The sequence below is a fragment of the Suncus etruscus genome, chromosome 9, assembly GCF_024139225.1.
Source record: "Suncus etruscus isolate mSunEtr1 chromosome 9, mSunEtr1.pri.cur, whole genome shotgun sequence".
Classification (NCBI taxonomy): domain Eukaryota; kingdom Metazoa; phylum Chordata; class Mammalia; order Eulipotyphla; family Soricidae; genus Suncus; species Suncus etruscus.
In genome coordinates this window covers 84,348,633-84,374,676 of record NC_064856.1, presented here as the reverse complement: position 1 = coordinate 84,374,676, position 26,044 = coordinate 84,348,633, and the positions used below count along the sequence as shown (strand labels likewise).

Here is a 26,044-nt window from a genome sequence, read left to right as displayed (position 1 = left end):
TACGAGCCACCATCCACCCTGGATCTGCTGCATGCAAGGTAAATGCCCTACTACTGTGCTATCTCTCTGGCCCATAAGTGGCCCATCTTTTCTAAGGAATTGACTCACCACCTTGCTGGTGAACAGGAGGCTGATTTACCTCCAGTGTCTCAGTTCTAACTTGACAACAGCCTTCCACACGAGTTGATTCAGTGGAGATTTCATCAAATTCACGGAGTCTGAGGAAACCTTGGCTCAATTGTCCAAATCACCCTTCTAGTGCTCACTAGTTGCATGAAGTTGTGTGCACTACCGGACATGTGGGACAGAGCCCTCTCTATCATCATCCACAGTTCCACGGGCACGTGCCATGAGTGTGGGTCAGCGATCGGTCACTCCAGCCCAACTTCCTGCGTTTCCTCGGGGCTCAGTTTTAACCAGCTTCTCTAAAGCCCTCTGTTTGCAAAAACAAGAAGATTCATGGGACTGGGGATGAAAGCCATTGACTCTAACCCTCAATCTCTGTGGCTCTAACCTCTGCACCCTTGGCCCCAAGGGAGGTCAAGCTTTATGATCTCTTATGTGCTCCAAGCTGTGTGGCCGAGGGTGAATTGCTGGGTTTCTCAGAAGTTGTTTCTTCATCAAGGAAGTAGTGATTGTTTATTTGTTTAGTTTATTGTTTATGTATTTATTTAGTTTTGGAAGTAAGATTCATTTATTTGGGAAATGAAGGGACGAGAGAGAGTTTTGTGCTCTAGAGAGAGCAAGTGGACTTCTCCAGAGTGGGGAGAGCCAAGACCATATCCTAAGAAGAGATGCAAGGAATCCCCAAGATGGAGAATGGGCCAGTCTCCCAGGATGTGGATATGTGCCTCTCAGGCAAAGATAAGGGCCACTTCCTCAGAATGGGGAAACATGAGCTTTTCCCTTCCCAAATCAGTTTATATCCAGTGTCCCCAAGATGCCCTCCAGAGTCTGTTGGGAGGGTGGTTCCAAGAGTGAGATGTGGATGGTCATCTTTGATATTTTAAGATATTGATTTGATATTTATCTTTGATATTCTTAGCCTGGCCTTTGTCCCAGTGATGGAACATCTCCTCCTAGGACTCCAGCCATACTCAGGGCCTTGAATTCTACATCTAGGTGTTTTTTTTTGTTTGTTTCTTTTTTACTTAAAAAAAAAAACGATGGATCCATCCTTAGATATAGATCTTTTGTCTCAAAGGATTTTAGGACTTGCAACTGATTTGAGCTTCTGACTTTGACATTCCCAATCCATATTACCCTACCTTACCCCCTATCTCTCTACCTACTACATCATCACTATATTCTGACAGCATGTTCCTAGACATGGAATTACAGAGCCACAAAGAAAGTGCATGACATGGTGATTTCAGAACAGCTTTTGGGGCCAAAGAGATAGTATAGTTGGTAGGGTGTTTGCCTTGCATGCAACTGACCTGGCTTCTATTCCTTGTACCCTAGATAGTCTCCCAAACCCCACCAGGATTGATCCCGAGTTCAGAGCTAGGAGTAAACCCCAAGCAACACCAGGGAGCAGACAGGAATGCCAGGTGGGAGGTTGCATGCACCCTGCTGCTGATCCTTCCAGGCTGAGCAGACCCTTGTGCTTTGTGTGACTGCCATGTCAGTGACAAATCACCCTTGGTTAATGGGTAACTGGGAATCTTCTTGACAAATAGTTGCTTTATATTATCTGTGTTTGGGTCTCCCCCATTATCAGCATGGATTCTCCGAAGAACGTGTGTGTGTGTGTGTGTGTGTGTGTGTGTGTGTGTGTGTCTACATACATGTAGTTACTTATAACACAAGCTGACATATTTCCTCTTTCCTAAAATTCCCTATATCAGTTGCTTCCAGTCCTAACTGATTAGTCACTGAAACATTATGAAATATGCTAACATATTTTTTATATTCTGGGCCATATAAGATATGCTAAGTATAAATTGTTTTTTGTTTTTGTTTTTAGTTTTTTTGGGTCACACCTGGCAGCGCTCAGGGGTTACTCCTGGCTCTATGCTCAGAAATCAGTCCTTACAGACCAGGGGACCATATGGGATGCCAGGATTTGAACCACCAACCTTCTGCATGCAAGGCAAATGCCTTACCTCTATGCTATCTCTCTGGCCCCATCAACTTCTAAATGTGGAGTGGGAGGCTGGAGAGATCAGGCCTTTGACCCCACCCCCAACCCTGGCTTTCCAAGATGGGGCCTGTCCCACCACACAGACCCAGGTTCCTGGCAAAGAGCAGTGGGGCCAGCCAGACTGTTCTTTGTGGGAGACTTTTACATGGCACTACTCCTACTCCTGCCATCCTCTGCTGACAGGGGACAAAGGTCTGGAGTCAGGCCTTCCTCAGTCAGGTTACAGGGGTGCTGTCGGCACCCACCACACAGGCTGCATCTGAGCCAGCTTTTTTTTTGGGGGGGGGCACACCCATTTGACACTCAGGGGCTATTCTGGCTATGCGCTCAGAAATCACTCCTGGCTTGGGGGGACCATATGGGATACCAGGGGATCAAACCCCAGTTCTTCCTTGGCTAGCGCTTGTAAGCAGACACCTTACCTCTAGTGCCACCTTCCCGGTCCCCTGAGCCAGCTTTTATCTGCATCTCTGATCACAGAAGGACATCCTTTGTGGATGAGCTTTGTGTTTGAGGGTGGACATACAGCCAGATTGCCTGGTTTATTGATCTCTTTCTGCCTTGATTGAGATCCCATGGAGATGGTGGGGACACACATTCTTAGCCTTGGTGCACATGTGGAGGTCTCACACTTTAACTTTAGTGATCCTACAGTGGTCTTTAGAATTGCTCTCCTGATCTCAGTGCTCTGAAATTTTTAGTGCTGGGTAGTGTTTGTAGGTACCTCTGTGCACTGAGGTTGTACAAGCTTTGCAGTACCAGGTTCTCTCCTAGACAACAGAGTTGCTGGTGCTGCGTTGGGTCCAGGTGTAAGTGGCACCGGGATCAAAATCATGCTTGGCTATTTGGAGTGCTGAGTTTATATCCTGGAACCTGGACTAGAGAGAAAATACAGAGATTAAGATTCTTTCCGGGGCCGGAGAGATAGCATGGAGGTAAAGTGTTTGCCTTTCATGCAGGAGGTCATTGGTTCGAATCCCGGCGTCCCATATGGTCCCCCGTGCCTGCCAGGAGCAATTTCTGAGCCTGGAGCCAGGAATAACCCCTGAGCACTGCCTGGTGTGACCCAAAAACCAAAAAAAAAAAAAAAAAAAAGATTCTTTCCTTGCAAGCAGCTGACCTGAGTTCAATTGCTGGCACCACATATGGTTTCTCTCTTATTTCACCCCTAATCCCAACTCCTAACCTCCAAGAGTAATTTCCTGAGCACAGAGCCTTAGCAATTCTGGGTTTGGCCTAACACCCCTCTCTCTACAAATAATAAATCCTGGATTCTTCATTGCATTATTCAACTGCTTTACCTTCTCTGTGCCTCAGTATACTTATCTATACAATGGACAGAATACTGCCAACCCTTTAGGGGTTAAATGAATTACACCTTTTAAAGTGCTGGTTTCTGCATCCAGTTTGTGCATCATGATGATGATGATGACGACAACTATTTGGGGTGAGGTCTTCGGACAAGTTTTCCCTAATACAATGAACTGAAAATAACCTAAGTATCACAGTGGGGAAATAGATCATGGGCTGTGAATACAAATGTGGCTTTTATCCCACTAAGATGACTGGTTGAGGGACTGGTTGTATTTTTCAAGTTCTGCTCAGAGAGTACTTGAATCACTCCCAGAGATTCATGGCCACTGGTTGAATGGTCAGTCCTGAGGTCAGGTTGGCGTTGTGCCCTGCAGTGCTTGGCACTACCAACGCCACACCAGACTATGCTTGGGGCCTTCAGGTATATATCCATGCAATATCAGATGGAACAGGGGCCCCACATGTGTGCCCCGAGTCCTGTGCTATCTCCCCAGCCTGAGGTTGGCCTTTTTAGTGAGTCCATTCAGTCCCTCAGCCTGTTTATTTGTTTTTAAGTCAGTGAAATGGGATGCTTGCAGCCTCTGCCTTGAGGTGTATACTTGGAAAGCAAAACTAGAAGCAAAGCTTCTCACAAGGTGTGTGGGCTCCTCTGGCAATGAGTGGCTAGAAGGGCAAATAAGCTGAATGAAACTTTAATATTATGCAGAAGGAGAAAAAAAATCAGTCTCAAAAGATTTCTTGCAACCTATAAGATTTTTATAGCATAAAAACATTTGCAGAAGGTCATACTGCATAAAGGGCAAGTAAAGGATGGTATGTGGAGGGGGAAGGCAAACTGGGCAAGGAGTCCATGTGGTTGCCTGGGAAGGGTGTCAATGTTTGCTTTTGTTTTGGAGATGAGTTCACTGTGTGTGTGTGTGTGTGGGGTGTGTGTGTGTGTGTGTGGGTGTGTGTGTGGGTGTGTGGGTGTGTGTGTGGGTGTGTGGTGTGTCAGGAAGGCTGAGCCATACATTAAAGTGCTCAGGAGCCTTGCTCTATGATCAGGAATAACACCTGGCAGTGCTTGGGGGACCATATGTGGTGCTAGACATTGAATCAGGGCTGGCCCCTGCAAGGGAAGTGGATAATCCCAACTCCTCACATTCTTTTTTTTTTTTTTTTTTTTTTTTTTTTTTTTTGGTTTTTGGGCCACACCCAGCGGTGCTCAGGGGTTACTCCTGGCTGTCTGCTCAGAAATAGCTCCTGGCAGGCACGGGGGACCATATGGGACACCGGGATTCGAACCAACCACCTTTGGTCCTGGATCGGCTGCTTGCAAGGCAAACGCCGCTGTGCTATCTCTCCGGGCCCAACTCCTCACATTCTTATAATGAAAAAAAGTTTCCAACCAAGGATTAAAATTCCATTTGTGTACCAAGTTGTGTACCAAGTTATTGAGGTTTGGAATAGGCCTGGAGAGGTTGCTTCCATATTCATAGAGCATGTGCTGGGCCCTGAGTTCAATCCTGAACATTGCCTGCTCTCTCCAGATGAGGTTCCCCAGGAAAAATAATGGGTTCTGGGGGTGGAGCAATAAATAGTAAGTACAGCAGGTACTACAGCAGGATGCAGCCAACCTTCATCAACCCCCAGAACTCCCCCAAGTATCATCAGGAGTGATCTCTGTGAGGAGTGAGCCCTGAGAACAATTGGGTGTGGCCTAAACTCTCACCTCCCTAAAAAGGGTTCTCAGGAAGTAGGTGCTATATATATATATATAATTTTAATGATATATGATTATATCATATAATTTTAATATTTTTTCTGGTTTGGGGGTCACATCCAGCAGTGCTCAGGGGTTATTCCTGACTCTGCACTCAGGAATCACTTCTCACGGGCTTTGGGGACTAATGGGATGTCGGGGATTGAACCTCATGCAAGGCAAGCACCCTTCTCGCTGTGCTATTGTTCCCACCCCTATACAGATTCTTATACCATGCCAGTGTTGGCACCCTAGAATTCATTAGTACCCTTGGAGATTGCGTGTCTTCTGAGAAAAATACCCGCAAGAACCTCCCTCTTCTCTCCCGGCCACTGCATCATAAACAGCGGGGACAGGGAACAGTGGGGATATTTAAGCTGCCTTGTTCTGTAGGTTTGGTACAGGTCTTGGACATGAGCTCCCATATGTATGTGTCTAAAATAGCTGAACAAAGAGGGGTTGTTTGGTCGCAGTGGTGCCACATATAAAGGCTTTCATTAAAATCACTTCAGGGCATTCGGGGAGGTCAGGAAGGTACCTTGCCAAGGAAAGGAAACGTTTGGGTTGGAGCTGCCAGTGTTTGCCTTGGGCAGAAGGAGACCTCTTCTCATTGCCACCACCAAAGCACTGAGGCCTGTGGCTTTCTTAACCTGCGGTTCCTTCCACTGATGGAAAGAGGATAAAGAAAGGTATGTGAGACACCTCCCATCTCCTGTGCTGTTAAATCCATGGACCCTTGGTTTGAAGAATCCTTGCATCCGGCCTCCTTTCTCTGATTTGGATGAAGGAGAGGTGACAGACAGGACAAAGTTGGAATGAGGACAACCTAGTTTCAGTTTTGGCATCTTCCCTGCATGATTTCAGGGGAGAAATGTTTTTTTCTTTTTTTCATATTTTATTTGGGGGAGGGGTTGGGGCCATACCCAGTGCTGCTTACAGCCTATTCCAAGCTTATGATTGGTTGGTTGTTCTCAAGGGTGTCAGCAATGGTGGATCCTGTGGTACTGGCCACCAGACCAGGACTTTTACGTGCAAAGGAGTCCATCGAGCCATCTCTCCAGCCCCGAATTTTCCTCATTTCACATGGATGTGCTTCACATTGCAAAATCTAAGGGTCCCACAGTGATGAGATTTTAACCCAACTACATGCCTCTCTCTGACTGCCACCCCCAGGTCAAGATTCTAAAACATCTTCACCTCAAAAAGTGCCCTTAAAACTTCTTCCTGTCAGCACCCACATGCAGCCTAGTCACCTTTCTGTTGTCGCTGTTGATTACTCTGGCCTGTTTCTTCAACTCTGGGGGGTGTGGACACTTTATGACTGAGCCTCACTCTCTTCATTGGTAAAAGCAAAATGGAAAGTACCGTGTTCCTGTGAATCAAAGGTTGCCCCTGCCTCCCCCCAACACACACACTGTGGGAAGTGATTAGTAAAATATTTGTAAGACAGTTAACACTTACTCAGGCAAAGCAGTTTATTGTTTATGATTGTTTATTGTTCCGTTGCCTGTGTGCTTCACATAGACACCCAGACATGCAGGCCTGTCTTCACACGTTGGCTGAAACTCAGGGTTTCCCTGAGCCCCGTGCCCCGCAGTCCCCTCCACACACTTCTTAGCTTGTTCCCTGCATGGCTTTCAGGCTTCTAACTACAGCCAGTTCTTCTTGCTTAATAAGGCAGAGGAAATGGGCAGGAAAGCAGAATTCTGTTGCTCTGTTTCAAAGAGGCTCTGTTTGCTCTATTAGCAAGGTCAACAGAGGCTGTGTTGGAAGGGACTCCCTTAGGTGGGGGATCCCCAGAGGCCAGATTGGTTATTGGAAGGTTCAGGCTGTGGGAGGAGTGTTGCTCCCTGCTCCTCTTTCCAATCCAAACCAAACTTCAGTATTGAGTGTCTAAAATTCCAATTATAGTGGCCAGAGGAATAGTACATTTGCCTTGCATACGGGTTCAATCCCCAACACTTCTGAGTCTACTAGGAGTAGTCTTTGGGACCAGAGAGTAATTCCTGAACACTACTGGGTGTGGCCTAAAAAAAGACACCACCAACAAGCAATATTAATTATAATTTCTTGGTTCACAGAAGGGGAGATAGCACAGATCTTCTGAGTGGGCCAATAGGGGCCACCATTTTCTCCTCCTCCCCTCTTCCCTGGGGATCAGTGTTCAGGAGAGAGACAGGCTATGTGAAAAAGAGGTCATGCTGGTGAGTCTCTAAGGTCTAAGGTCTCCCCTTAGGAGAGTCTGTTAGGATGTCCCCATCAGGATGGCAAGAGGATATAGACCCCCTCAAGGAGAGTCAATAGTGTTTCTTTTTTGTTGTTGTTGTGCTTTGGGTTTGTTGTTGGGGCTTGTTAGTTTGGGTTTTGTTTGTTCTGTTCTTTAGTTTTTGAGCCATACCTAGCAGTGCTAAGGGGTTATTCCTGGCGGGCTCCAAGGACCAAATGGGATGCCAGCGATCAAACTCTGGGCAGCTACATGCATGATAGATACCTTCCCTACTCTATTATTGCTCTGGCCTCTTGTTTTGTTTCTTAAGCTTAGTATCTTGGAAGACCAGGACCCTGAAACCAGATGGGACTACAGGATTATCACCATCTTGGAAGCAGTATAGTTTCTGTTAAGGTCTGAAAGAGGGGCTGGAGAGATAGTACAGGGCTATTGCCATGTACGTGGTCAATCTGAATTTGAACCCCATAGTAGCCCATAGGGTACCCAAAGTTTCCAGGAATAATTCCTGAGCACAAAACCAGGAATAAGCATTGAGCATTACTGGGAGGTGGCCCTAAAACTAAAAATGGGGGGAGTCCTAAAATATAAATAGGAGTGAACCCTCAGATTTTTAAAAAATATTTGGACTTCTTTTGTTTTTGTTTTTGTTTTTTGGGGCCACACCCAGTGACTCTCAGGGGTTACTCCTGGCTATGCACTCAGAAATTGCTCCTGGCTGGGGACCAGAGGGGATGCCGGGAATCGAACCCAGGTTCATCCTGGGTCAGTCGCATGCAAGGCAAATGTCCTACTGCTGCACTATTGCTTCGGCCCCATACATGGACCTCTTACTATGTTACGGGTACTTTTTTTTTTTTTTGCTGGGGTTGAGGGTGGGTGTTGGGTTCAGTTTTGGGGGATATGCTCAGGAGTCACTCCTTCTAGTGCTCAGAGACCATGTGATGGTGAGATTAGATCTGAGGTTGACCACATACAAGACAAGTACTTTAACTACTGTGCTAATTTCTCTAGACCCTGTCTTGGGGGACTTTGAAGTAATTGACACTTGTTAGAGACAAGGCCATTGTTTGTTTTGTGTTTTGTGTTTTTTAGTTTTAGTGATCATATCCAGGGCTATATTACACATGAATGGCAAGTGCTCTCCTGTTGTGCCCTACTACTGATCTCTAGCCCCTAGCCCCCCAGTAATTTTGAATTTAAAGATTTAAGGAAAGTAGAAACCGGAGAGATAACATGGAGATAGAGCGTTTGCCTTGAATGCAGAAGGACGGTGGTTCAAATTCCGGCATCCCATATGGTCCCCCGTGCCTGCAAGGGGCAATTTCTTTTTTTTTTTTTTTTAAAAATATGGAACGCTTCACGAATTTGCGTGTCATCCTTGCGCAGGGGCCATGCTAATCTTCTCTGTATCGTTCCAATTTTAGTATATGTGCTGCCGAAGCGAGCACAAGGGGCAATTTCTGAGCCAGGCATAGCCCCTGAGCGATGCTGGGTGTGACCCAAAAACAAAACAAAACAAAAAAAAAAGATTTAAGTAAAGTAAAACCCTTTAGAGGGTGCAGTGAAATACCTAGTGTGTGCCTCTTCTGACTGTAAAAGATTTTAATTTCCTTCCTTCGGAGAGATGTGGGAGAGGCTGGATGGGAGGGTTGTTAGTCTACCAAAGACTAAGAGTAAGAAAGTAACTCTACCCCAGAAGCTGAAGAAAAAAGGAGGCTGTAAGAAGAAGACATTGGTGTGATGTCCCTCATGTGGCCAATGAGTGCGTTTTGGGCTGGCACTCCACATCTCCCCAGTTACCATGGGACCCAGACTGAGACAGGAAATCATGGCAGGATGGGAAAAAGTCCAAAATACACATGGCTGGCATACAGACTGCAGTTAGCAGAGAGACTAAGAGAACAATCTATCTATTTTCCTGAACGAGTACTGAAAAATCAAATAGGCTTGTTTTTCCAAGACTTCTTACATTTTATGGACCTGATTTTCAAGCTTTAATTTTTTCCACATTAAGTAATACTTGGTTATTTGAAGTGACCTTTTTGTATGTTTGGAGTGAATACTCTTAAGCTTGGGGTGTGTCTGTGGTGTGTGTGTGTGTGTGTGTGTGTGTGTGTGTGTGTGTGTGTGTGTGTGTGTGTGTGTGTGTGTGTGTGTGTGTGTGTGTGTGTTTAAGATTCCAAATTCAAAAAAAGGAAGTAATGTCCCCTTACTCTAGGGGACTTTTTTTCTCTACCACCTGGAAGGAGTATCTGGATTTTACTGGGGCCCTCTCTTTCCTGTGAGCCATTCATTGGAAACCCAGCACCCCCTCTTTGATTGGGAGGGGGTGGAGGAAAGCAGTTCTCCTCCCAGCTGGGTGTCTTGAAAATCTCTCCTGCCAGGATCTGCCTCTAAAATTTCTCATTCACTGAGAAGCACATTTTCATCCTGCCTGTGACTTTAGAAGATATGGAAAAATCAGAAAGGGGATCATACTTGTACTTTTGCAGATGTAGCTCTGGAAAAGTTCAGAAGGGGCTGCACCAGGTTATCAAGGAAATTCTAACAGGTCACAATTAATAGCATAGTGTTCTCCACAATTGGCTCTGAAATAGTTCTTGGGGAGCTTGCTAAATGGCTGGTGAAATGAGTTATAGCTTCGGGTTGCACCCTCAGGCTCCCTTTTCATCTTCAGCACTGTCTGATCTCTTCTGCTGGGTTGGTGTCATTTATCAGTTGGATCCATTTCCTTGTGTTTATTGTTTTTCCTCTAGTCTCTGACATTATAACCAACGGCTCAAGGTGATGATTAGAACCTAATCTGGGTGCCAGGCCTCTAGTTTTCCAGATTACTTTCACATCCATATTTAATCTTAAAAGTATTACAGCTAAAATTTATTATGAGGCACGTTGCCAAACACTTTGCAAAAATTACCTTATGCTAGCCTTCAAATTACCCTCTGTGATGATACTGAGATACACCTACTTTGTAGATAACTGTGCCTCATAGATATATCTTTCTTTTGTGGGGGGCACTCAGTGGTATTCAGGGCTTACTCCTGGCTCTGCTTAGGGATCACTTATGGTGGATGTGGGAGACCATATATATAGGGTGCTGGAGTTCAAATCTAAGTTGGATGCTTGCAAGGCCAGAGCTCTGTCCACTACTATTGCTCTCTTCTCAGAGATGAATCTTGATCATGTAGTCAGGGCTAGCGCAGGAATCTGAACCCAGATTTACCTGATGCAAAGTACCATGTGATATTATGGTCATTCTTTCTCCATAAAAGGAGGAACTGAAGCCCAGACAAGTTTGTCAAAGGTCTCAGGGTGTGTGAATGACCAGCTGGAACCAGAAATTGGGTCTCCTGAGGGACCATTGCTCTGTTGTGACCCAGAACCTCCTAACCTGAGCAATATGACCTGGGGGAGATCCCAGTATTTCTAAAGCAGCAGCTTTGAGATTTGAAATATTCAGCCTGTATCCATTCTGCAGGGCAGGAGGCTGGGCAGAAGTCTGGGAATACTGTGCACAATCCAAGTAATTTGAAACCGAGAAGCCACCAACCTGCACTTCTGCTTAACATTTCTGTGTCAAAAAAGAGCAGACACTTTTCTAACTGATCAAAGTCAAAAAATGCTTACAGACTTATTAAAAGTCTGAAGTGTAGGATTGGATTCAGGTGTATTTTGTTTCAGGGGTACACTGGTGGCTTATGACCCCATTTTTTTCCTCCTATGCTCACTCCTTTGGAGTTTGTTCCTGGGCTGACCATTTTCTGCAGGCTTTGTCATGTTATGATGAACAACCTACAGCAGCTTCAGCTTTAGAGTCTTTTATTTTATTTTATTTTATTTTATTTTATTTTTGGTTTTTGGGTCACACCCGGCAGCACTCAGGGGTTCCTCCTGGCTCTACGCTCAGAAATCGCTCCTGGCAGGCACAGGGGACCATATGGGATGCTGGGATTCAAACCACCATCCTGCATGAAAGGCAAACACCTGCCTCCGTGCTATCTCTCCGGCCCCAGCTTTAGAGTCTTTTAAAGTGGGCAGGCAAGTTAGGGCCACTTAAGGGCTGACCAACCAAACTCTTAGATTTGCCTGCCCTGATTGGCTTGACCTAAGTCACATGCCCACAAAGATTTCATGTAGTGCAGGGACTCACTTGTTCCTCCTATTCTGGGAGAGAGGTCTGGTGACCCTAGGGTCTGGGTTGTGGAGAGAAGATGAGGCAGAATGGATTATGTGGTGACAAGGTGACACTGAAGACTCAAGAGGGCAAGGGAGGTAGGCTGGGAGATCCAGAAGGCAAAGTCAAATGGAAAAATCAGTCTTCAAGAGAATACATATGTCACGGTAGCCTGGGCCAAGAATAACTTTTTTCACTTTAAGACTTTCAACAGCTGGTCAAAGAATAAAAGCTCACTAGTAGTGAGTATCTTTTTATGGACTTTTCCCCCTTTTTCATTTGGTTTCTTTTTGGGCCACATCCAGCTGTGCTTAGTGCTTACTCCTGGTTCTGAATTCAAGAATTATTTCTGGCAGTGCTCTAGGGACCATAAGGGGTGTCATGGATTGAACCCGGGTAAGTTACATGACAGACAACCCTCTTACCCAGCAATACTATTGCCCCAGTCATTTAGGAATTTATTGGAACAATTATTGTTTATTATATTCACTGTCTTCAGCATATATTAGTTCCAGTGTAGCCTTTCCTCTGGAAGAAAAGTCCTCTCTACAGTGCTTCCTTTGTTGTTTGTTTGCTTTGTTTTTTGTTTTTGAGCCATACCAAGCATGGTTTAGGTATTATTTCTGGTTCTGCATTCAGGTATCTCTCCTGGTCAAGCTCAAGAGACCATATGGGATCTAGAGGATCAAACCCGGGCAAGCCTCATGCAAGGCAAATGCCCTACCTGCTATATTATCACTGTAGCTCTCTGGAATGCCTCTTAAATATTCAGATCATAGGTTTGAGGGTGAGAATCTTTTCAGCCTTGAATCAACTGGCAACTGTGCTTATTCTTGCCTCCTAGTATTTTCAGTAAGGCCAGCCAAATTGAAGTAGCTTTTCCCTCCCAGTCTACCTGCAGCTCAGTGCCACCTCATCAGTCTACAGACCAGTGAAAGACTTGTGGATCTGAGACTCTGGCTTTAATCAGCTGCAAATGCAAATGGAAGATGTGACAATATCGGAGACCACATATTTTTAGGATTCTTTAGGATTTTTTTCTAAGGGATTCTTTTAAGAGTCTCTCATTGATTTTCCATTTCAGCAGTCAGCCAGACAAGGAAGAATGCTATTTAATGCTGCTTTTGAAGCACCTACAGCTGACTCCATCTGGAGAGTTCTACTCTTGACCCCCCCCCCCCACAAGATCTGCCCTGGGGCTGGCAACCTGTAGGTGTCCTGGCAAACAGAAAAGTCTTGACATCAACCCCCAATGCCCTGAATGGTCCTGTCATAGTCAAAATCAAGTACTCAGAACTAAAGAAATGGGCCACTCAGCAGTTCTTTTCTTGAGCAGTGCTAAGATCTTTGCATAGTTTCATTTGATCCTTGGGCAACTGTAGAGTAGGGACAGTGTCCTGGGGTTGCTGAAAGAGTAATATACAATCAGCCACCACCACCCAGTCTGACAGTGGCTGGCAAGCCAGGACACACCCAGCTCTCTCTGGCTCCAAAACCATTTCCCTCACCCAAGTGCAGTGATAGAGGTGTCCGTGCAGCATTTCTCACCATCAGAAAACGGAGGTCCCTGGATAACAAGTTTCATCACTTCTGCAACTGCAGGCCTGGAAAGAAAGAAGATTGCCGGCCTGCCAGGCCAGCACCGCCTCTCCTGGAGGGTGGTGGGTGGGCCTCCTGGCAGCCTGTCTTGGCCACGTGACACCTCCATCTGTCTGACTTCTGACTCGGAGCTGCCAGTCCAGCCTGTGTTGGAGCAGGCCCAGGCCCCACCTAATCTTTCTTCTAATTGGGAGCAATCCCAGTCACCCAGGACTGCTGAAAACACCTTCATCTTTAGTGTTTTCACACATAGGACCTGGTGACTCATTGGAGCACACAGGCAGCTGGGAATGAAGGTGTTAAACAGACAGTGAGGAGTTGAGTCCAGGAGGCCAGACTGCAGACAGGAGGTATCATGACCATAACAGGTCTGTCATGGAGCAGGACTCACTGAAACCACATCCTGTCAAACTCATGCAAGCAATCAATGCGGTGCACAATCATTTCTTGGGGGACAGAAGTCTTTGGGGGTTTCTTTGTTAGTTTTGTTTTTATTTTTGGGGGACCATAACCCCATGCTTATGGGGTTATTTCTGACTTTGAACTTAGAAACTACTCCTGGCAAAATTATCTCTGTCAGTGCTCAGGGAACCATAGGGATGGCAGAGATAATACCAAGATTAGTAGCATGTAAGGCAAATGCTATTCCTACTGTACTATCTCTCCAGCCCTGGAACTCTGTGTGTGTGTGTGTTGTTGTTTTGTTTTGTTTTGTTTTCTTCTTTTTAAATCCACTTTTTTTTTTTTTTTTTTTTTTTTTGGTTTTTGGGCTACACCCGGCGGTGCTCAGGGGTTACTCCTGGCTGTCTGCTCAGAAATAGCTCCTGGCAGGCACGGGGGACCATATGGGACATCGGGATTCGAACCAACCACCTTTGGTCCTGGATCGGCTGCTTGCAAGGCAAACACCGCTGCGCTATCTCTCCGGGCCCTACTTTTTTTTTTTTTTTTTAACTCCTAACTCTAAGCTCAGATATCACTCCTGGCAGGCTCGGGGGACCATATGGGATGCCGGGATTCAAACCACCATCCTGGATCAGCTGCTTGCAAGGCAAACACCGCTGCGCTATCTCTCCGGGCCCTACTTTTTTTTTTTTTTTTTTTTTAACTCCTAACTCTAAGCTCAGATATCACTCCTGGCAGGCTCGGGGGACCATATGGGATGCCGGGATTCAAACCACCATCCTTGTGCATGCAAGGCAAACACCTTACCTCCATGCTATCTCTCCAGCCCCTCTTGGGAGAATTCTATTCTCTTCCTTCAAATACATGTTTGAGGGAAGGGAAGGAAGAGAAGCCAAGAAGGAGTTTGGGCCTTGAATCCTCAGCAGGGGTCTGGAGCAAAGAAGAAAAGGAGGAGTTCTGGTTTTGAATTCTCAGCAGGGGTCTGAACAAGATGATGCAAATTGAGAAATGGCCCCTCCAGGGTCTGAGAGGATAATCCTATGCTTGGGGGTAACTTTTACAAGGTCATCAGCTCCTTTCACTTAGGGGAATTGCTTTCCCTCAAGAGTTAATAAGGGTTTGAAGGAGAATGGAGGTGTGTGAAGGAGAGCCCTGGGAGTGTCCAGACCTGCATGAGAGCCAGGCTGAGCAATTCCTGGGTCAGTATAGGGTCAGTGATAGGGACAGTGGTGGGTGGAGTCCTGGGTGGGAATAGAAGAGTGTTTGTTTGTTGGGAGGCTACATCTGGGGATGCTCAGAAGTTACTCCTGGGGCTCGGAGAGATAGCACAGTGGCGTTTGCCTTGCAAGCAGCTAATCCAGGACCAAAGGTGGTTGGTTTGAATCCTGGTGTCCTATATGGTCCCCCGTGCCTGCCAGGAGCTATTTCTGAGCAGACAGCCAGGAGTAACCCCTGATGTGGCCAAAAAACAAAAAAAAAAACAAAAAACAAAAAAAAAGAAGAAAAAAAGAAGTTACTCCTGGCTCTGCTCTCAGGAATTACTCCTGGTAGTGCTCATGGGACCATGTAGGATGCCTGGGAGCGAATCCAGGTCAACCACATGCAAGGCAAAATGCCCTACCCACTATACTATCACTCCCAAATAGGGTCTTCTTGAACCCTTCCGCCCTACACTAGCAACTCCTTCCTTTTTTGAGGCTATTCAAAATTGGTGCTATCATAACCCTCTTTAATACTAATGATTGTTTTTGAAATCTACTGTATCTCATAGTAATTATAGTCACCATTTAGGGGAAGGAGTGGGAAGGGTTACTGCTTAGGGGTTGATCCTGTCCAACATACCATGTATGCTGAGGATGGAACCGGGGCTTCTTGCACACAAAGATTGTGCTCTCCTGTTGAGCTTTCTCCAGCCCCTGCTATAGATACATGCTTTAGATACATGTTTGCAGAGTATTTTTCCATATACTTTTATTGTATAAACATATACAATATTGTATAGTTTATATTCTATATCAAGTGGGTTTTGAGTTAACAGCAGAATATATATATATATACACATATATATTAATGTACAAATGATAAATACACATATATGCCTAACTATGTTGGGGGGAGGTTGGGGAACTGAGGTTGGGCCAACCAGTTGTACTCAAGGCTTGCTCCTGGCTCTGTGCTCAGGGCTCATTCCTTTCTATGCTAAGATTCAAACCAAGGCTGGCTACATATAAGACAAGTACTTCAATCATATATAATCAATCTCTCAGCCCCCATAATCTCTACTATGGCAGGTTATGTCAGTAGTTAACTAGTGTCTTAACTTCACGTTTTTTGTTTGTTTGTTTGTTTGTTTGTTTTTGGGCCACACCCGGTGGTGTTTAGGAGTTACTCCTGGCTCAGAAATAGCTCCTGGCAGGCATGGGGGACCATATGAAACACCGGGATTCGAACCAACCACCTTTGGTCCTGGATATGCTGCTTGCAAGGCAAACGCAGTTGTGCTATCTCTCCGGGCCCCAAAATTTTTTTGGGGGGTAGCACACCCTTTTGATGCTCAGGAGTTACTCCTGGCTAAGTGCTCAGAAATCACCCCTGGCTTGGGGGGACCATATGGGACGCCGGGGGATCAAACCATGGTCCTTCCTTGGCTAGCGCTTGCAAGGCAGACACCTTACCTCTAGCGCAACCTCACCAGCCCCTTAACTTCACGTTTAATGTGACTATTGGGCATATTTGGAGTTAAATTCTACTATTTATTTTGTTTTGGTTTGTTTTGTTTCCCTTTATTGCCTTTAAGTTATTTAAACATTTTTTAAAATTTGTGGTTTTTCACGGTATCACTTTACACAGTTGTTTTTTGGCTTTCGTCCTTTTTCTTCTTCTTTTTTTGGGTTTTGTTTTATTTTGTGGTTGCTGGGGATTAAGCCCAGGGCCTCACACAAGCAATATAAGAGTTCTACTTGTGAGCCACTACTGAGTCTTTTCTTTTTTTTTTTTAAGAGAGTACTCACTCTAAGACAGTGGTTTTCAACCTCTGGTCTGCAGATCAGTACTGGAACTTAGATATAAAGGGTAGAAAACAGCCAGAGATATTGTAGAGAAGGTGAAGCACTTAACTTGCAGGCAGCCACTTTGGCCAGGATCTAGGTTTGATCCTCAAACACCATCAGGTATATGGCTCAGAAAACTAAAAACAAAATTAAATTAAATAATAGAAAACAACTGCTCTAAGGTTTTAGTATACACACAGTTCACTTTTTGTAATCAATTTGGTCTCTATATCTACATCTCAGTATTTTTGCAGTGCTGGAAATTGAAGCTAGCTAGGCCTCCCACAGCCAAGGTACATTTTCTACCACTGAGCCACATCCTCTAGAATCAATGTTTTCTTACTTCTGCTGCAGTATAGAATGCTCATCACCATCTAAGCACCTTACCTTCTATATTAATATAGTTGTGGAAGAAACTGTTGTAAGCCATCAATCAGATGAGAAAGACCTGGGAAATTGAAGTCTGGTTTTGTTTCCTTCACTCACCGAGTAAGCAGTAATTCTTTTTTTTTTTTTTTTTTTTTTTTTAATTCTTTTTTTTTTTTTTTTTTAATTTTTTTTTATTTAAACACCTTGATTACATACATGATTGTGTTTGGGTTTCAGTCATAAAAGGAACACCACCCATCACCAGTGCAACATTCCCATCACCCAAGTCCCAAATCACCCTCCTCCCCACCCAACCCCCGCCTGTACCCTAAACAGGCTCTACATTTCCCTCATACATTCTCAATATTAGGACAGTTCAAAATGTAGTTATTTCTCTAACTAAACTCATCACTCTTTGTGGTGAGCTTCCTGAGGTGAGCTGGAACTTCCAGCTCTTTTCTCTTTTGTGTCTGAAAATTATTATTACAAGGGTGTCTTTCATTTTTCTTAAAACCCATAGATGAGTGAGACCATTCTGCGTTTTTCTCTCTCTCTCTGACTTATTTCACTCAGCATAATAGATTCCATGTACATCCATGTATAGGAAAATTTCATGACTTCATCTCTCCTGACAGCTGCATAATATTCCATTGTGTATATGTACCACAGTTTCTTTAGCCATTCATCTGTTGAAGGGCATCTTGGTTGTTTCCAGAGTCTTGCTATGGTAAATAGAGCTGCAATGAATATAGGTGTAAGGAAGGGGTTTTTGTATTGTATTTTTGTGTTCCTAGGGTATATTCCTAGGAGTGGTATAGCTGGATCGTATGGGAGCTCGATTTCCAGTTTTTGGAGGAATCTCCATATCGCTTTCCATAAAGGTTGAACTAGACAGCATTCCCACCAGCAGTGGATAAGAGTTCCTTTCTCTCCACATCCCCGCCAACACTGTTTATTCTCATTCTTTGTGATGTGTGCCATTCTCTGGGGTGTGAGGTGGTATCTCATCGTTGTTTTGATTTGCATCTCCCTGATGATTAGTGATGTGGAACATTTTTTCATGTGTCTTTTGGCCATGCGTATTTCTTCTTTGTCAAAGTGTCTGTTCATTTCTTCTCCCCATTTTTTGATGGGGTTAGATGTTTTTTTCTTGTAAAGTTCTGTCAGTGCCTTGTATATTTTGGAGATTAGCCCCTTATCTGATGGGTATTGGGTGAATAGTTTCTCCCACTCAGTGGGTGGCTCTTGTATCCTGGGCACTATTTCCTTTGAGGTGCAGAAGCTTCTCAGCTTAATATATTCCCATCTGTTAATCTCTGCTTTCACTTGCTTGGAGAGTGCAGTTTCCTCCTTGAAGATGCCTGTAATGTCCTGTAGTGTTTTGCCTATGTGCTGTTCTATATATCTTATGGTTTTGGGGCTGATATCGAGGTCTTTAATCCATTTGGATTTTACCTTTGTACATGATGTTAGCTGGGGGTCTAAGTTTAATTTTTTGCAAGTGGCTATCCAGTTGTGCCAACACCACTTGTTGAAGAGGCTTTCCCTGCTCCATTTAGGATTTCCTGCTCCTTTATCAAAAATTAGATGGTTGTACGTCTGGGGAACATTTTCTGAGTATTCAAGCCTATTCCACTGATCTGAGGACCTATCCTTATTCCAATACCATGCTGTTTTGATAACTGTTGCTTTGTAGTACAGTTTAAAGTTGGGAAAAGTAATTCCTCCCATATTCTTTTTCCCAATGATTGCTTTAGCTATTCGAGGGTGTTTATTGTTCCAAATGAATTTCAAAAGTGTCTGATCCACTTCTTTGAAGAATGTCATGGGTATCTTTAGAGGGATGGCATTAAATCTGTATAATGCCTTGGGGAGTATTGACATTTTGATGATGTTAATCCTGCCAATCCATGAGCAGGGTATGTGTTTCCATTTCCGTGTGTCCTCTCTTATTTCTTGGAGCAGAGTTTTATAGTTTTCTTTGTATAGGTCCTTCACATATTTAGTCAAGTTGATTCCAAGATATTTGAGTTTGTGTGGTACTATTGTGAATGGGGTTGTTTTCTTAATGTCCATTTCTTCTTTATTACTGTTGGTGTATAGAAAGGCCATTGATTTTTGTGTGTTAATTTTGTAGCCTGCCACCTTGCTATATGAGTCTATTGTTTCTAGAAGCTTTTTGATAGAGTCTTTAGGGTTTTCTAAGTAGAGTATCATGTCATCTGCAAACAGTGAGAGCTTGACTTCTTCCTTTCCTATCTGGATTCCCTTGATATCCTTTTCTTGCCTAATCGCTATAGCAAGTACTTCCAGTGCTATGTTGAATAGGAGTGGTGAGAGAGGACAGCCTTGTCTTGTGCCAGAATTTAGAGGGAAGGCTTTCAGTTTTTCTCCATTGAGGATAATATTTGCCACTGGCTTGTGGTAGATGGCCTTCACTATATTGAGAAAGGTTCCCTCCATTCCCATCTTGCTGAGAGTTTTGATCAAGAATGGGTGTTGGACCTTATCAAATGCTTTCTCTGCATCTATTGATATGATCATGTGGTTTTTATTTTTCTTGTTATTGATGTTGTGTATTATGTTGATAGATTTACGGATGTTAAACCAGCCTTGCATTCCTGGGATGAAACCTACTTGATCGTAGTGGATGATCTTCTTAATGAGGCATTGAATCCTATTTGCCAGGATTTTGTTGAGGATCTTTGCATCTGCATTCATCAGTGATATTGGTCTGTAATTTTCTTTTTTGGTAGCGTCTCTGTCTGGTTTAGGTATCAAGGTGATGTTGGCTTCATAAAAGCTATTTGGAAGTGTTTCTGTTTGTTCAATTTCATGAAAGAGTCTTGCCAAGATTGGCAGTAGTTCCTCTTGGAAAGTTTGATAGAATTCATTAGTGAATCCATCTGGACCTGGGCTTTTGTTTTTCGGCAGACATTTGATTACTGTTTTAATTTCATCAATGGTGATGGGGGTGTTTAGATATGCTACATCCTCTTCCTTCAACCGTGGAAGATTATAAGAGTCCAAGAATTTATCCATTTCTTCCAGGTTCTCATTTTTAGTGGCGTAGAGTTTTTCAAAGTAGTTTCTGATTACCCTTTGAATCTCTGTCATATCAGTAGTGATCTCTCCTTTTTCATTCCTGATACGAGTTATCAAGTTTCTCTCTCTCTCTTTCTTTGTTAGGTTTGCCAGTGGTCTATCAATCTTGTTTATTTTTTCAAAGAACCAACTTCTGCTTTCGTTGATCTTTCGGATTGTTTTTTGAGTTTCCACTTCGTTGATTTCTGCTCTCAGCTTTGTTATTTCCTTCTGTCTTCCTGTTCTTGGGTCCTTTTGTTGAGCATTTTCTAGTTCTATTAGCTGTGTCATTAAGCTACTCAGGTAAGCTCCTTCTTCCTTCCTGATGTGTGCTTGCAAAGCTATAAATTTTCCTCTCAGTACTGCTTTTGCTGTGTCCCATAAGTTCTGAGAGTTTGTGTCTTTATTGTCATTTGTTTCCAGGAACCTTTTTATTTCCTCCTTGATTTCATCTCGGACCCACTGGTTATTGAGCATGAGGCTGTTTAACTTCCAGGTGTTAAAGTGTTTCTTCTGAGTCCCTTTGGAGTTCACAAATAATTTTAGAGCCTTGTGGTCAGCGAAGGTAGTCTGCAAAATTTCTATCCTCTTGATCTTATGGAGGTATGTTTTATGTGCCAGCATGTAGTCTATCCTGGAGAATGTCCCATGTACATTGGAGAAGAATGTGTATCCAGGTTTCTGGGGATGGAGTGTCCTATATATATCCACTAGGCCTCTTTCTTCCATTTCTCTCCTCAGGTCTAGTATATTCTTGTTGGGTTTCAGTCTGGTTGACCTGTCCAGTGTTGACAAAGCCGTGTTTAGGTCCCCCACAATTATTGTGTTGTTGTTGATATTATTTTTCAGATTTGTCAGCAGTTGTATTAAATATTTTGCTGGCCCCTCATTCGGTGCATATATGTTTAGGAGAGTGAATTCTTCCTGCTCTACGTACCCCTTGATTAATATAAAATGTCCGTCTTTGTCCCTTACAACCTTCCTGAGTATAAAGTTTGCATTATCTGATATTAGTATGGCCACTCCAGCTTTTTTATGGGTGTTGTTTGCTTGGATAACTTTTCTCCAGCCTTTTATTTTGAGTCTATGTTTGTTCTGACTATTCAGGTGCGTTTCTTGTAGGCAGCAGAAGGTTGGATTGAGTTTTTTGATCCATTTAGCCACTCTGTGTCTCTTAACTGGTGCATTTAGTCCATTGACGTTGAGAGAAAGAATTGTCCTGGGATTTAACGCCATCTTTATTTCAAAATTTGGTGTGTCTTTTGGGTAGTCTTGTCTTAGATTAGGTCTTTCAGTTTTTCTCTTAAGACTGGTTTTGTGTCTGTGAAGTTTCTGAGCTGTTTTTTGTCTGTGAAACCATGTATTCTTCCATCAAACCGGAAAGTGAGTTTTGCTGGGTATAGTATTCTGGGTGAAGCATTCATTTCATTCAGTCTTGTCACAATATCCCACCACTGGTAAGCAGTAATTCTTAGCCAGCAGCAAAACCCACTTCCTGGGCCAGAGCAATAGTACAGTGGATACAAATATACTTACTTGCCTTGTATGTGACAATCCCTGGTTCAATATATGGTCCCCTGAGCACTGCCAGGAGTGATCCTGAGTGCAGAACCAGGAGTAAGACCTGGGCACAATTATGTATAATCTCTTCCCCCAACATACAGACACATGTACACACACAGAGCATAATTTCAAAATAGAAATAGTAGTTATAGTTGAGCATTCACAGTGTCCTGTTCTCATTTCTTTACAGCACTAGACTATGACCTGAGATGGCAAATATGTTAATATTATCTGCAACTTGTAAGTTAGGACGCTCAGAGGGCAAAGAGGTTTTCTTACCCAAGGTCATTAAGCCAGTATACAGAAGGTCTTTGAAACCTTTGATTTTAGTCCCAATCCCAGAGTGTCTCTGTAGAACAAGCTGCCAGCTTTGCAAACTCCTAGTTCTGTCTTGGGTACCTTGGATTCGCCATTGTGTCTTGCCTTTCTCTATTTGTGCTCATGGAGTTTGACTTATAAGACTCCTTTGTTTCCAAACAGGTCTTTTTTCCTATCCTCCTCCTACCTCCTACATTCTCTGCCCAGAGACCTTCTCTGGGCAAGCTGTTCTGTAACCTAAAGCTAAAGCTCTGAAAGTGGACCTTGAATATATAGTTAGTTCTTGGAGGCTTCATGAATAGTGGCCAAGGATGGGCACTTTTCAGCTATGGAATCAGATATGAGAGGGGATGAAGTAGCTTGTCCATGTTTATTTACCCCCAAAAGAGGCAGGGACAGGACTGGATACAGACCCCCTGAGTCTACTAGTAGTTTTTGTACCTTCCAGTATTTTCTTGGCAGATGAGTGTGGGAAGCTGAAGAGTAGCAGAGCTGGAAACTCTGATCAGTAACTGACAGGACAGCCAGCGGTCCCCACAGGGGAACCTTCCTTGCATGCCAAAGCCTCAGAAGGCTTTGGCAGTAAGACTATGCTATTTAAGAACCTTCTGGAAGCTGAGCCAGTGGTCTGGGAATATGGCTCGCCAAGACAGAGGTTTATTTGGAGCCTTCAGTTTTGTGTTTCCTGAAGAGGCAGGAGTAGACCCCCAGAAAGAACTGCTGAAGGATTTACTCAGTTGTATTGGCACCTACTTTCTAAGCTCCACTCTGGGAACAACAAGTAGGGGTTGACACCCTATGGGTTATATTAATCAAAAGATATTCCAAAGATTACAGTCTTGGGACAGAGAAATAACAAAGCATGTAGGGCATTTATCTTGCATGCAGCTGACCTGGGTTCTGTCTTTGGCATCCCATATGGCCCCTTGAGCCTATCAGGAATAACCTTGCAGTAATGCAGTCTGCTCTGAGTGCAGAGCCAGGAGTAACCCCTGAGTGTCACTGGTTATGGCACCCTGAAAGAAAGAAAGAAAGAAAGAAAGGAAGGAAGGAAGGAAGGAAGGAAGGAAGGAAGGAAGGAAGGAAGGAAGGAAGGAAGGAAGGAAGGAAGGAAGGAAGGAAGGAAGGAAGGAAGGAAGGAAGGAAGGAAGGAAGGAAAAGAAAGAAAAGAAAATATAGAATCCTTATGCATTGCATGGTATGCAGGTTCAGTGCAGAAAATTTGAGGGGGTTCAATGGAGTGATGCCTAATGAGCCCAGAAGGGAATAAAAGAAAGTCTATCAATATCAAGTATGTGTCATCTTGGTTGTATTGGTTAAAACAAGTTTTGGTGGGCCAGATTGATAGCACAATGAGGAAAGCATTTGCTTTGCACACACCTGAACCTATCTTCAGCATCAGCATCTATCCTCAGCGTTCCATGCTCAGCATCCCATATGGACCCTCAAATGCACCTGGAGTAATTCCTGAGTACAGACCAGAGTAAACCCTGAACAACAAAATGGGCCCAAATCAACAAATTGGAATAAAAAAAGAGCAAGTTTTGGGTTTTAATGGTAGCACAATAACAATATCAACTCTCATTGAATTGTTTTGAGGATTATATATATTTAATGTATAGTAAATACATCTATATGTATATGGTTATAGTGTTCATTAGATGGTTATCCTTTCATTCAGTGTTGGTAAGAGATTTTTGTGTGGAAAGAGGACACACTCAGTGGTACACAAGACTTACTCCTGGCTTTGTGCTCAGATATCACCCCTAACAGGGCTCTGGAGACCATATGTAGTGCAGGAATTGAACCTAGATAAGCCATATGCAAGGCCAGTGACTCACTATCTCTCCAGCTCCCACTGGTAAGAGTAGGGTTTACAGAAATAGTACAGCAGGTAAGGAACTTGCTTGCACATGGCTGACTTGGGTCTGAGGAAGCATTCCAGATATGGAGGGGAAAGTACCAAAAGCTTAAAGGAATAGTCTCAAGCCATGGTAAACTTTCAAAGGTGGGGCCGGAGAGATAGCATGGAGGTAAGGCGTTTGCCTTTCATGCAGAAAATCATTGGTTCAAATCCTGGCATTACATATGGTCCCCCGTGCCTGCCAGGAGCAATTTCTGAGCATGGAACCAGAAGTAACCCCTGAGCACTGCCGGGTGTGACCCAAAAACCAAAAACCAAACCAAACCAAAACAAAACAAAACAAAAGCTTTCAAAGGCAAGGTCAGAGACACTCTACATACTTATAGACACTTAAAACTTGTGAGAAATTGTTTTCAAAGCATTAAAAGGGTAAACATGTATGTTTACAGAGTGTTTATGTGGTTTACAAAAAAGTTTCAGAGATAAATTGTGGTCATGTGATGTTTGTACAATATTGAGAATTCAATCAGTGCCTGTGAACTGAACAATTAAGGGACTAAGGAGATAGTTCAGGGTATAAGGACACACACCTGCCTGGGTAGGGACCTATGTTCAACCTCCAGCACCACATGACCCCCTGAGTACTACAGGATATCAACTTAGAGAAAACCCTAGCACCACTAGGCCTAAGCAGGTATTGGTTGGCTGAGTATTACCAGAAGTGAGCCTTAGGCTCCATAGCACTGTTTGGGGGAAAAAGGCTCCTTCTAAAAGTAGGTAGGGACTTAATTCAAAGGAACCACACTCATTTTTATGTTTTGGGGGGAGGGACACACCCGATGATGCTCAGAAATGAGTTATGTGCTCAGAAATCACTCCTGACTTGGAGGACCATATGGGACACTGGGGATCTAACCGCAATCCGTCCTAGATCAGTGCATGCAAGGCAAACGCCCTACTGCTTGCACCACCCCTCTAGCCCCAGGAGCCACACACACTCTTTTTGACAGCACTTATACAAAGAATGGGAGCCCTTGATTCTATCTCAGGCACTACGTGATCCTGAGCATAGCCGGTATAGCCTTAAAAAAGCAAATACAAAAGCAAGCGTCATATTTAAAGTATTAACTGCCTATTGCCCAGATTCAGCAATGACTAATTTGACCCTCTTCATCTATGGCTCCGAAGTTTGATGTAAATATACATCAAAGACAGTCCCATACGCAATAACCTGACCAGGAATGGTCCCTGAGAATAGAGCCAGGAGTAAGTCTTGAGTATGAGATCTTTAATAAGAATTGCTAATATGTGAAAGTAATTTTACACGTGTCACATAACAATTTCTTTTAAATAATCTAGAGTCTATTTTATATTCAAATATACTTGCTTATCTTATAAATATCTTATAATCTTATTCCTTTAAATCAGGTTCTAAGGTACTAGGGAGATAACTCAAAGGGCTGGAGTGCATGCTTTGGATATAGGAGGCTAAGGTTCAATATCTGGCATGACCTGCTTCTTGAGGAATGACCTTTTGGTCAGGAACAACCCCTGAGCACCTCCAAACCAAAAGAAGAAAATAAACAAATAGGTTCCAAACTAATTTTACACATTGCAAATTGTTATAGTCAACGATGTGTTTTCCTAATTACAAAATTATTAGGTAGCAGACCTTCTCTCATTGGGATGGTTTGGGCAACCTTTGTGGTTTATACAATCAGAAGGCCTGGAGTGCTGTAACCTAGTATAGACATTCTTGGGTTGGCTCCTAAAAGGACTCTGAGACCCTTGGAGTCATCCTTTGTTCTTGCTAACACCAGGTGCCAGAAACCAGGTGTGTCAGGAGGCAGAGGGGAGTCCCAACCTCCTGACAGTTGTGCTTAACAGAAAAGGGGTCCCAGATCAAGCAGTTGAGGGAAACCTGCTAGGTAAGACACAAGGCTGGGATCTTCAGCTTTTCAGACTTATGGGTTCTTATGGGAATGTCTTGCATAGCATTTGTGTGACTGCACAGGACAATCTGACAAAACCTAACAGACTGACATAGGCCCAGAGGCAGAGGATAGAGCCAGAACCCTGGATGACAGTGCCAGTCACAGAACAACGTGCAATGTGACCTGACACAACTTGTGTGGGACTTTATGTTACAAGAAATGTCCACCCCTGATGCTTCCTTCCTTCCTTCCT

General features: G+C 43.8%; 1 protein-coding gene and 1 non-coding gene across 2 annotated transcripts in view; one reads left to right on the top strand and one right to left on the bottom strand.

The window, feature by feature from the left end:
• Window positions 1-26,044, top strand: part of ABTB2 (ankyrin repeat and BTB domain containing 2) — a 195,376-nt gene that overhangs the window by 19,888 nt on the left and 149,444 nt on the right. The window lies entirely within an intron of this gene.
• On the bottom strand, window positions 8,773-8,879 carry LOC126019609 (U6 spliceosomal RNA). The gene has a single exon (XR_007499243.1). It is a non-coding gene; the product is annotated as a U6 spliceosomal RNA (small nuclear RNA).